This window comes from Rattus norvegicus, chromosome 19 (assembly GCF_036323735.1).
Source record: "Rattus norvegicus strain BN/NHsdMcwi chromosome 19, GRCr8, whole genome shotgun sequence".
NCBI lineage: Eukaryota > Metazoa > Chordata > Mammalia > Rodentia > Muridae > Rattus > Rattus norvegicus.
Window position 1 is genome coordinate 24,363,487 of NC_086037.1, and position 10,086 is coordinate 24,373,572.

Consider the following 10,086-nt stretch of genomic DNA (forward strand, 5'->3'; position numbering starts at 1 on the left):
GGCTCTTGATAGCTTAACTGGCTTGACTGCAGATTTCCTCTTGATTGAACAAAGGGAGCCAGGGAACCCTCCATCTGGATGCTGAGATTCTGGTGTCCTGGACACAGAAAAACAGGTTTCTGAAGCTGAAGAAGATCCAATATGTAGAATTCAGAAGGTGTCCTTCCAGGACTGGGGTAGTACAGGACCCACCCTGAGCTCATATATTCCTAAATGCTGATGTTCATTGGATTCTATCATTTGGGGCCAGGCCACACTTCAGGCCAAATCCATATTATGAAGACCTGGAGAGAATGGAGGAGGCGGTCATGTCAATTCTGCACAACTTAGAGATGGAGAACACTGAAATCCATGAGAACAACCATAAGCTGAAGAAGGAGATTATCTTCTCTAGGTAAGTTCTGGTCAGAAAGGCTATCACCTGTGGAATGGCCATTTCTGACTTTCTTTTTCTGGATTGGATGGTCTTCAGCTCTGGTTCTATCTCTTGTGCTGTTTACACATCAGTGTGCCAGGGTCATTAGGACTCAGTTTTCAGTTCCATAAAAGACTGTTACTCATCCCAGGATTGTCTAGGCATCTTCAGAAGGCTCTAGATAGAACAGCACTGATTGAAGTCAGCAGAAGGTTATTAGGCTGACCTGGACCTATGGTGTCATACCAGGTTTTACAATACTCAGTGTGTGGACCACATGGTTAGTATGACCTTCTCTTGGTTCTACTGACCTCCTTTGAGGGTGTTGGCCCACTACTAATTGATGTTGCCCCCATGCATTGGGCTTTCATGGATAGTTGTAGATCCATGTTCTTTTTGAGAGATGTGGACACTAATTGGTGCTCAGGCCAAACAAATAATTTATTCTTCCCGGAATTTGCTCTTTGTGGTTTGTGCAGCAGCCTTATATGTATCGAAATGAATTCTATTAAGTCTTCATGGGTATCTGGGTCCTGGTGGAGTTAGTGGCACTCGGGAGTGGGAATGGGAGAAAGGGGCAGCATGATCTTACTATGCAGACTGTATTTCCAGAAACCTGCTCAGCCAGCTCCTGATGGAGAACACATGCAGGAAGAAGTTGGTCCCACTGAAGCAGGAGAGCAAGGAGGTACATCTTGATTGTGCACTGAACCAGAAATATTTGGTTGACTTCAACAAGAAAGATAAAGACCAGCAACGTCCAGACCCAGCATCATCTGGTAGGGTTGAGCAGCTGTGTTAGCTTAAAAATATCTGATAAAGTTTGCCAATTTGATACATCTTTGCTCTCTCCTACCACCTTTCTAATTTATACTCACAACCAGCCAACCACCTCATGTAATGGAATTGTTCATTGCTCTGCCTATGCACAAGTATTCTGGGAAGCCAACCACTTTTCAGAAACTGAATTATTTTGCAAGTATATTTGTCTGCTCGTTTTGAAGCTGCAGTATAGAAATGGTGACAGATTAATAACATACCTCATTATTGCATATCCACATGATAGATTGGATGCTCTGTAGAGTTTTGAACAAGTTCTTGGTTCTTTGACAAATGACACTCTGTGGTCATGTGACTTCTTGTGTAGGAAGCACCTTTGCGGGATAAGAACAAAGTGCAAATGTCAAATTAGAACTTGTCATTGGTTTTAACCTTGGTGACATATGGACGTCTCCTTTCATTCTGCAACCCAATGAGGTCTCTTCCCATTGCCCTGTACTTGGTTTGCACTGGTATAAGTCTGGGTCCCATATTGGCAGCCCACATTACTTTGAGGATCTCTGGAGATTTTGCCCTTCCCAAAGAGTTAGCAACAATGATATCAGTTAAAAGGTCCATGTTGACTGTCCAATAGAACTGAGATGGTAGAAGGCAGCCTTCTGACAGCTGCCTTGCATTTCACCACCAAATCAGTGTCTGAAAAACTGCCTTCCTCTCCCAGGTCTCAGAAAGTGCAAGAGAGCTGGAATTGGACACACACCAGTAAGAGAGCTTCCTGAAGAATAAATTGTTTTCTCAGGAGTCCCTGATGACAAACATCCTGAATGGTAACAAATTTTTTGGATGAGTATTCTTCCTCAGAGTTAATTTGTCATTGCTTAGAGACCCTAAATTTATATAACACTAAGCCAGCCTGACTGATTGAGGTCTTACTTTCTTCTCAGAAAACAGCACTTGAGAGACAACTTGGGGGACCTCCTTTCATTATGTGTGCAAGAGGAGAAACAGCAATACATCTGTGCTTCTAAATGTTCGTTAAGAATGTGCTGTGTAGAAATATTTTTGTTATGATTTTAATTGAAATTTTCTTTTTGTTGTTTCATATTTATAAGTTCTTCTTACTGTTTTTATCTTTTCAAATATTTTTAAATATTTTAATTTATTTGTTTTAATCCTGTTTTGTTGTAAAAATGAATTCCTTATGAATAAAAATTGAATTCTATCTCTTGACTCTTAAGACCATCATTCTTACACAAGGGTTCTGTCCCCTCCTGTGGACTTAGAACTGACAGCTACAGATGGATTTCTGCATGTTCCATGGATCCTGGGCTAATAAGTGAATTCAAAGTCACCAAGGGGTACCCAGTGTGACAGTGTCTTTTGTGTGGATAATGTGGCTGTTTCTCCGACACACACTTTATGAAGTAATCACTGACATGCTTTACCCAATTGTTATGGTCCATGTGGTTCTTCTGAGAGAGCAGCAGATGCTCTATCCTGTGAGTCATCACCACAGCTCCTGCAGGTAGCTTTTGTTATTCCACATGATGTGCTGTATTAGGTGGACAGGATCACCTCCAATTAAATAGAGAGATCTCAGGAGATGTGTATTCACAGGAAATTTACTGAGCTGTGCATGCTCAATGTGTTAGCTTGCCAGCCATCCCTACAGGGCTCTGGTGTTCCCACTGCTCATTGTGGGTCAGGATCATCCTCCAGCACCACTTAGTGTCCATATTAGAGCAGATCTTTCACCTATTTTCAATGATGACCATATGTATTCTGCACATCTGACAAAATACAGAATAGAAATTAGCTTCCTGTTGGCCAGATTGGCATAATGAGTTTTTTGATTGTTAGCATGAAAATTATTTTAATCTAAGCAGTTTAGGGAAGAACCTCAAGGACACCCATAGTGAATGCAGCCTGCAGCTGTGAACACAGGTTTCTGTTGGAGAGCAGGCCTGTGCAGGCCCAGAACCTAGGTGGGACAGTTCAAGCTACCTTTTTTCCATGGCCAATCTGGGATCATATTGAGAATGTATTTTTTCCAGGTGACTGATTTCCAATTTATGGAATTGAACTAAATTACTGAGAGTGGAGGTGACTCAGAGAGTTAAAGTACAAAAGGACCAATCCAGAATGTCCACAAAAGCTTGCTGTCACCCCAGGGCTTTTAAAAGCTCAGCAGCTAGAGAAGCAATGTAGTATTTGGTTATTCTCATGCTTGGGTCTAGTCATTCATTATAAGCTGACCATGACACAAAAAGAGTCATCTGTGTCACAATAGAAGCTAGTTGTAACTAGATTCACCCCCACACTATCACATCACCACCGTATTTGAGGTTCTCAGTTACTATCTAGGAACCTGGAAGAGGCCTGGGTCTTGCTACACAAACTCATAATTTATGTCTTCATGACACTGAGTGCTTTGTTCTGCTGATGCTACCATTGGCATACAATACCTTGGATACTTTGTGCTGACATCTGTGACATGAGACAATACTTCATGCCATCCTAACCTGCATAAACTGTCCTTAGAGTACGGTGTAGTCAGAGGGGCCTTTTTTTTCTCTCTGAATTTTCAAAATATTTCAAGTCTTCAGACAAGTCTTCAGCCACTGTCCAGTGCCTGTCTTGAGATGTCCACATTGTCTCCTGGGAGTATTCATCCAGCCTGCTCTGTAATTTTGTAGAAGATTAATAGGGTTCCAGCCCTAGGATTTAATTCAGTGTGATTGTACTTTCCAAACATGCTCAAAGCCCTACATTCCACCATAGCCTGTGTGCTTTAGAGAAAGAAAATAAAGAACCACATTGCACTTGAAATTTCTCCTCCAACAAAAGGAGAGCCTGCATAGGGCCTTTAAGTAACTCTAAGTCCCAGCTTCTGCATAACTCCCTCCATCGACTCCATTATTGGTGTATTTTCATTACTGCTCACTTTATTTTTGGTGTGCAAAGAATGTGTACCATGTCAGTAAAGTGTGTGTGTGTGTGCGTGTGTGTGAGAGAGAGAGAGAGTGAGAGAGAGAGAGAGAGAGAGAGAGAGAGAGAGAGAGAGTTTGTGTTTGTTTGTGTTTCTGTGCAGGTGTTTGTGTATGTTCATCCATGAACTCACTATCAATTTTCATAAAATGACTTAGAAGACTGTAATGAAAACTGTCGAGGTGCATGCAGACGTGTGTTACTAGTGTCCCACGGCACCTGGCAGGTAACACTGAAATGGTGGTCTACTATAATACAGCCTAAAAACAGGCTGTGGATGGTTTACACAGAGATTGTGGTGTCATCAGCACTAGAGAGAGCAGCAAAAGCTTCATTTATCACATGCTGCTGTTACCAAGATGAGGCAAAGCCTTATCCTACAGAGTCTGGTAGGATTTGATGGCAGGAAATAAACTTAGTACTAAAATCATTCAATTACAAACGAAGAGGATAATACAAAGAATCATAGGAAGCAAGAGCTGTTTTTTGAGGAGATCCATAAGAGAAACAACCCCTTTCTGAAACTAAGTACACACCACAGTGTCAATACCTAAATTATCAAATCAGAAATGAAAAGGGGAATGAAGCAATAGACATGTGAGTGAATTCAACAATCATTAGGGCTTCTTCAGAGTCCTTTACTACAGAAAAGTGAAAAATCTATTTGATATTGGTAATTTTTCTACACAGATAACAAATACCAAGTTAAATCCAAATGTGGGATTTAACTCATAAGATTATTCTCATAAGAAAATAGATAGTATTTAAACGATGCCACTACAAAAATTAAAAAATATATATGAGGGCCACTAGGCTTTAATGCAGCCTTTCTACCAGACGTTTAATGACGACCTAATAACAATAGTGCTTCAATTATTCCTCTGATTTGAAAGAGAAGGAACATTGCCAAACCCCTTCTCTGAGTTTCTCTTTTTACCTAGAATTCCTGAGTCTGTTGCTTCTTCCATTGTCACCCCATCAATAGAGCTGCAGGGCGAGTCTGTCCTGCCCCAGAGGGTATCTGCCAGCTGACAGGGCTGGGTTTTGCTCTGCTTGCCCCTGCTCCTGCCCCCGCCCCTGCTCTTGCCCCTGCCCACGCCCCTGCCTCACACCCGCACTCGACATCGCCTCCGACCCATCCCCCCCTCCCAGTCCCACCACCGCCCTCGACTCAGACCCGTCCCAATCCCCGCCCCCAGCCTGCCCTCGCCCCTACCCTGCCCCCGCCCCGACCCCCCCACACCCGTCCTCTCCTTCGCCCCCCCCCCCCGGCCTCCGCCCTCGCCGCCGCTGCTTGCATTGCTACCATTCCGTCTTCGACTCCCCTGTCGACCCCACTGCCACTGCTGCTACCTTCTCCCACTTCTTCAGCCCAAGACTTTTGAGATCCCGGCTTGCAGCGCTCTGCACTAGGAGGCTAACGGAGGTGAGGAGAGCCTAAGGGACAGACCCCAGGCCTGGCCCCAGAGACTTGTGTCTCCCCCCTCCCCCGAAGTGCTTCCCTGCAGTTCTCCATTCTGGGTTCAGTTTGTGGGGACCCCAGCAGGTGGCAGGCTTTGCTGATCCTCAGGTGTGAGTCTGGGACAGTGGTGGGACTTATGGTTGAGGGAAGTCTTTCAGGCAAATGCAGGCTTTTCTCAAACTCTTGGACCATCTGGTGCCCTCCTGGGGTCACAGGACCTGTGGAAGTTGGGAAGCCACTTTTCACTGTCCTGTGTGACTTTCCCTGCAGAGTGAGCTCTCCTGCAGGAGATGCTTTCACATCCTTCTTTAAAAGCACCTGCTCCTCAGATCCAGATCAGTTGTGAAAACAGGCTTCTCCATGTCAGTGTGCCAGCTCCCCCTCCCAGCTCAGAGCTGCCACACCTAAGGATCCTCCAGCCCCAGTACTGGTTGGGTCTCATGGAGGAGTTAGAGCAAAGTGCCCCTTCTGAGAAGTGACTCAGAACAGAAGGTTCCTACAACCCAATGAGGTCTCTTCCAGTTGCCCTGTTCTTGGTTTGCACTGGTGTAATTCTGAGTCCCAGATTGGCAGCCCACATTGCTGTGAGGGTTGCTGGAGATTTTGCCCTGCCCACAGAACAGAAGGTTCAGAAGAAAGGCCAGTTTGGCATAATGAATTCTTTTGATAGATGGCAACAAAATTATCTTAATCTAAGCAGTTTAGGGAGGAACCTCAAGAGCATCCATAGTGAATGCAGCCTGCAGCTGTGAACACACGTTTCTTTTGGAGAGCAGGCCTGTGCAAGCCCAGGGCCTAGGTGGGACAGTTCAAGCTACCCTTTTTCCATGGCCAATCTGTGTTTGTATTGAGAAAGTATTTTTTTTCCAGTTGACTGATTTCCAACTTATGGAATGGAACTGACTTACTCAGAGTGGGGTTGACTTAGAGAGTTAAAGTACAGAAGGAATAATCCAGATGTCCACAAAAGCTTGCTGTCACACCAGGGCTTTTAAAAGCTCAGCAGCTAGAGAAGCAATGTAGTATTTGGTTATTCTCATGCTTAGGTCTAGTCATTCATTATAAGCTGACCATGACACAAAAAGAGTCATCTGTGTCACAATAGAAACTAGTTGTAACTAGACTTATACCACATTATCACATTATTACTATATTTGAGGTTCTCAGGTATGATCTTAGAAACTAGAAGAGGCCTGGTTCTTGCTACATATAGTCATATTCTATATCTTCACAACACTGTGTGATTTGTTCTGTTAATGCTACCATTGGCATACAATACCCAGGATATTTTGTGCTGACATCTGTGACATGAGACAATAGTTCATGTCATCCCTTACCTGAATAAACTGTCCTTAGAGTACAGTGTAGTCGGAGGGGCCTTCTTTTCCTCTGAGATAGCAAAACATTTCCAGTCTTCATACACGTCTGTCAGCCATTGTCCAGTGCCTGTCTTGAGATGTCCACATTGTCAGCTGAGAGTCTTCATCCAGCCTGCCCTGTAATTCTGTAGAACATTAATAGGGTTCCAGCCCTAGGAATTAATTCAGTGTTCTAGTACTTGCCAAATATGCTCAAAACCTAGTTTCCACCCTAGCTCTGTGTGCTATACAGAAAGAAAATAAAGAACCCCATTGCACTTGAAGTTTAGCCTCCAACAGAAGGAGAGCCTGCACAGGGCCTTTAAATAACTCTAAGCCCCAGCTTCCCCACAACCCCGTCCATCGATTCCTTTATTGGTGTGTTTTCATTAATACTCACTTTCTTCTTTGTGTGGAAAGAATGTGCACCATGTCAGTAAAGTGTGTGTGTGCGTTTGTGTTTGTGCATGTTCATCCATGAACTCACTATAAATTTTCATAAAATCACTCAGAAGTCCCTAGTGAAAACTGTCGAGGTGCAGGCAGACTCATGTTACTACTGTCTCATGGCACCTTGCAGAGAGCACTGAAATCGTGGGCTACTTTAATACAGTCTAAAACGAGGCTGTGCATGGTTTTCAGTGAAATTGTGACGTCATCCCCACTACAGAGAGCAGCAAAAGCTTCATGTATCACATGCTGCTGTTACCAAGGTGAGGCAAAGCCTCATCCCATAGAGAGTCTGGTAGGATTTGATGGCAGGAAATAAACTCAGAACTAAAATCAATCAATTACAAACAAAGAGAATGATACAAAGAGCCAAGCAAAGCAAGAGCTGGCTTTTTTTTTTTTTTTTGAGAAGATCCACAAGACAGACAAACCACAGAGCCTATATCTAAAGTACCAAATCAGAAATGAAAAGGGGGATATAACAAAGGACACTGAGTGAATTCAACAATCATTAGGGCTTACTTCAGAGGCCTTTACTACAGAAAAGTGAAAAATCTATTTGATACTGGTGATTTTTCTAACAGATAACAAATACCAAGTTAAATACAGATCTGGGAAGGTAATGAATAATTCCCATAAGAAAATAGATACAGTCATTAAAGGCTGCCACTCCAAAAATTAAAAATAATAATAATCAGGGCCACATGGCTTTAATGCATCCTTTCTGCCAGACTTTTAATGAAGACCCAATAACAATAGTGCTTCAATTATTCCACTGAATTGAAAGAGAAGGAACGTTGCCAAACTCCTTCCCTGAGTTTCTCCTTTACCTAGAATTCCTGAGTCTGTGGCTTCTTCCATTGTCACCCCATCAGTAGAACCATTTAAAATGGGATGTAATCGATGTCTGGAGCCTCATTCTTTCCCTTGACCTCCATGCGGTGTCCAGAAGGCATGCCTGTTCTCATGGACATGGACTCATCTCTTTTTGCTTCAGCAAGAAGAAAGTCAGCAGAGGAGGCAGGAGCTTACAAAGAATCAGTAGGATTCCTAGAAAAGAAGCATCCAGATCTCCATTGTCAGAAAACCCCTGGCTTGCTCTCATGTGACTGGGTCCTCAGACACCAGCAGCCTTAGATGAGACCAAGGAAAGCTGTGCAGAGTCCTGGGTCCCCAGGTTCTTGACCTCCTGAGTGACAGCTGTAGACACGCCCTCCAGGGAATCCTTACAGCTGGTGACATCTGGACAAGGTGAACCAGATGCCAAAATGAGACATGGGAGAGAAATCCTAGACTGTTTGGAAGGAATCAGTCTCTGCTTTTGCTTCTGTCTCTGTATGCCCTGCTGCTATGATGTTCATGGGGAGCTCTCATGCCAGTGGGTCTCCTCCTAATGTGTTTGTTGTTGCAGATGTCCTGGATGTTCTGGACCCCATCAGAACTCAGCCCGTGCTCAGTCACGGAGGTCAGCACCTTCCTGTCCATCAGGTCATGAGACCTGAGACAGTTGAGGTAACGGCAGTTGGCCTGGGTGAAGTGCTCACAGACTTGGACTCTCTTGCATGGCTGTGGCTTCAAGCAGATCTGTTTGTGGCTGTCTCCTTTGTAGTAACTTTTGCAGGAGAAAAGCATCCCCCTGTACCAGGAAGAAGGCCGGCTCCTCTTGGTTAAGCCCAGAAAGCTCATGATTCTTCAGAACCTGGAAGCTCTGTTCCTAAAAACTTGGTGTGGATATTTGCAGAGGTTTCTCTGGGATTTTGCGTAATGACTCTGTCCCAGAAGTTTGAGCTTGCAGAGGCTTGGGCAATCTGTAGCATGGTCCCTGGATGCACTTGAGATTGAAGCCACAGGCTTCAGTAGTAGCCGCCACCTACAGCGTGATCCCTGCCTGATCTCCAGTCTCCAATAGGAATAAGCAGTCTTGCCCAGCAGCTCATAGAGCTCTGCCTCTGGAGCCTGATCCTACTCTGCAGTTCCTTTAAGGTCATGCAGCCCCTGTGGGTCCACAGGATCTTGGTGATGAAACAGTCTGCCCCAGGATCCCCCATGGTGCACTATGGCTGCAGCTGCTCAGGCTTGTGAGCTGGACTCTGCTTCGTGGAGAAAGGAAACTGGAAAAGGGGATAACACATGAAATGGAAATGAAGAAAATAACCAGTAAAAATTAAAAGAATTAAAGTCATCATCTCAGGAGAATGAGTGGGAAGCCAGGTCCTTAAGCAGGCAGGTTCTCCACAACAATGCATGCTGGGTTCAAGACTGGACATGAGGTGCCCTGAGCTTGGGACTGCCAGGCTCCTACTGGGAAGAGAGCTTTCTTCTTCATTTCAGTAAGTCTCTCTAGTTTTCTTTTAAGGCTTTCATCTCATCATTGACTTTCCCAATGACCTTTTATGACAAGCCATTATGGTTAACAAGAATTAAGTAAGGGCTCATTGAGCTGTTGGTAGTTGGAGGTCTGGGGGAAGCCCTGGACAGAGAGATCTTGCCTGCCAGGGGTGGGATGTGCATGGTGGGAGGGACTAGTGGAGTGTCATTGGCCTCAGTATGCACAGGCTTGGGGCTGGTGCCTGGCTGCCTGGTGCGCCTCTGTGGCTACTTGGCCTGGGTCCCACCGCAGATGCCCATGGTGG

The 10,086-nt window shown here is 44.6% G+C and overlaps 1 long non-coding RNA gene and 1 pseudogene across 1 annotated transcript; one reads left to right on the forward strand and one right to left on the reverse strand.

Annotated features, from left to right (window-relative positions):
- Nucleotides 1-930: 930 nt before the first annotated feature.
- On the forward strand, nucleotides 931-2,265 carry LOC134483272 (uncharacterized). Its single transcript, XR_010060100.1, has 3 exons — nucleotides 931-1,194; nucleotides 1,917-2,022; nucleotides 2,140-2,265. It is a non-coding gene; the product is annotated as an uncharacterized LOC134483272 (long non-coding RNA).
- Nucleotides 2,266-6,903: 4,638 nt separating this feature from the next.
- On the reverse strand, nucleotides 6,904-9,764 carry LOC134483255 (zinc finger CCCH-type antiviral protein 1-like; annotated as a pseudogene).
- Between the last annotated feature and the right edge of the window lie 322 nt (nucleotides 9,765-10,086).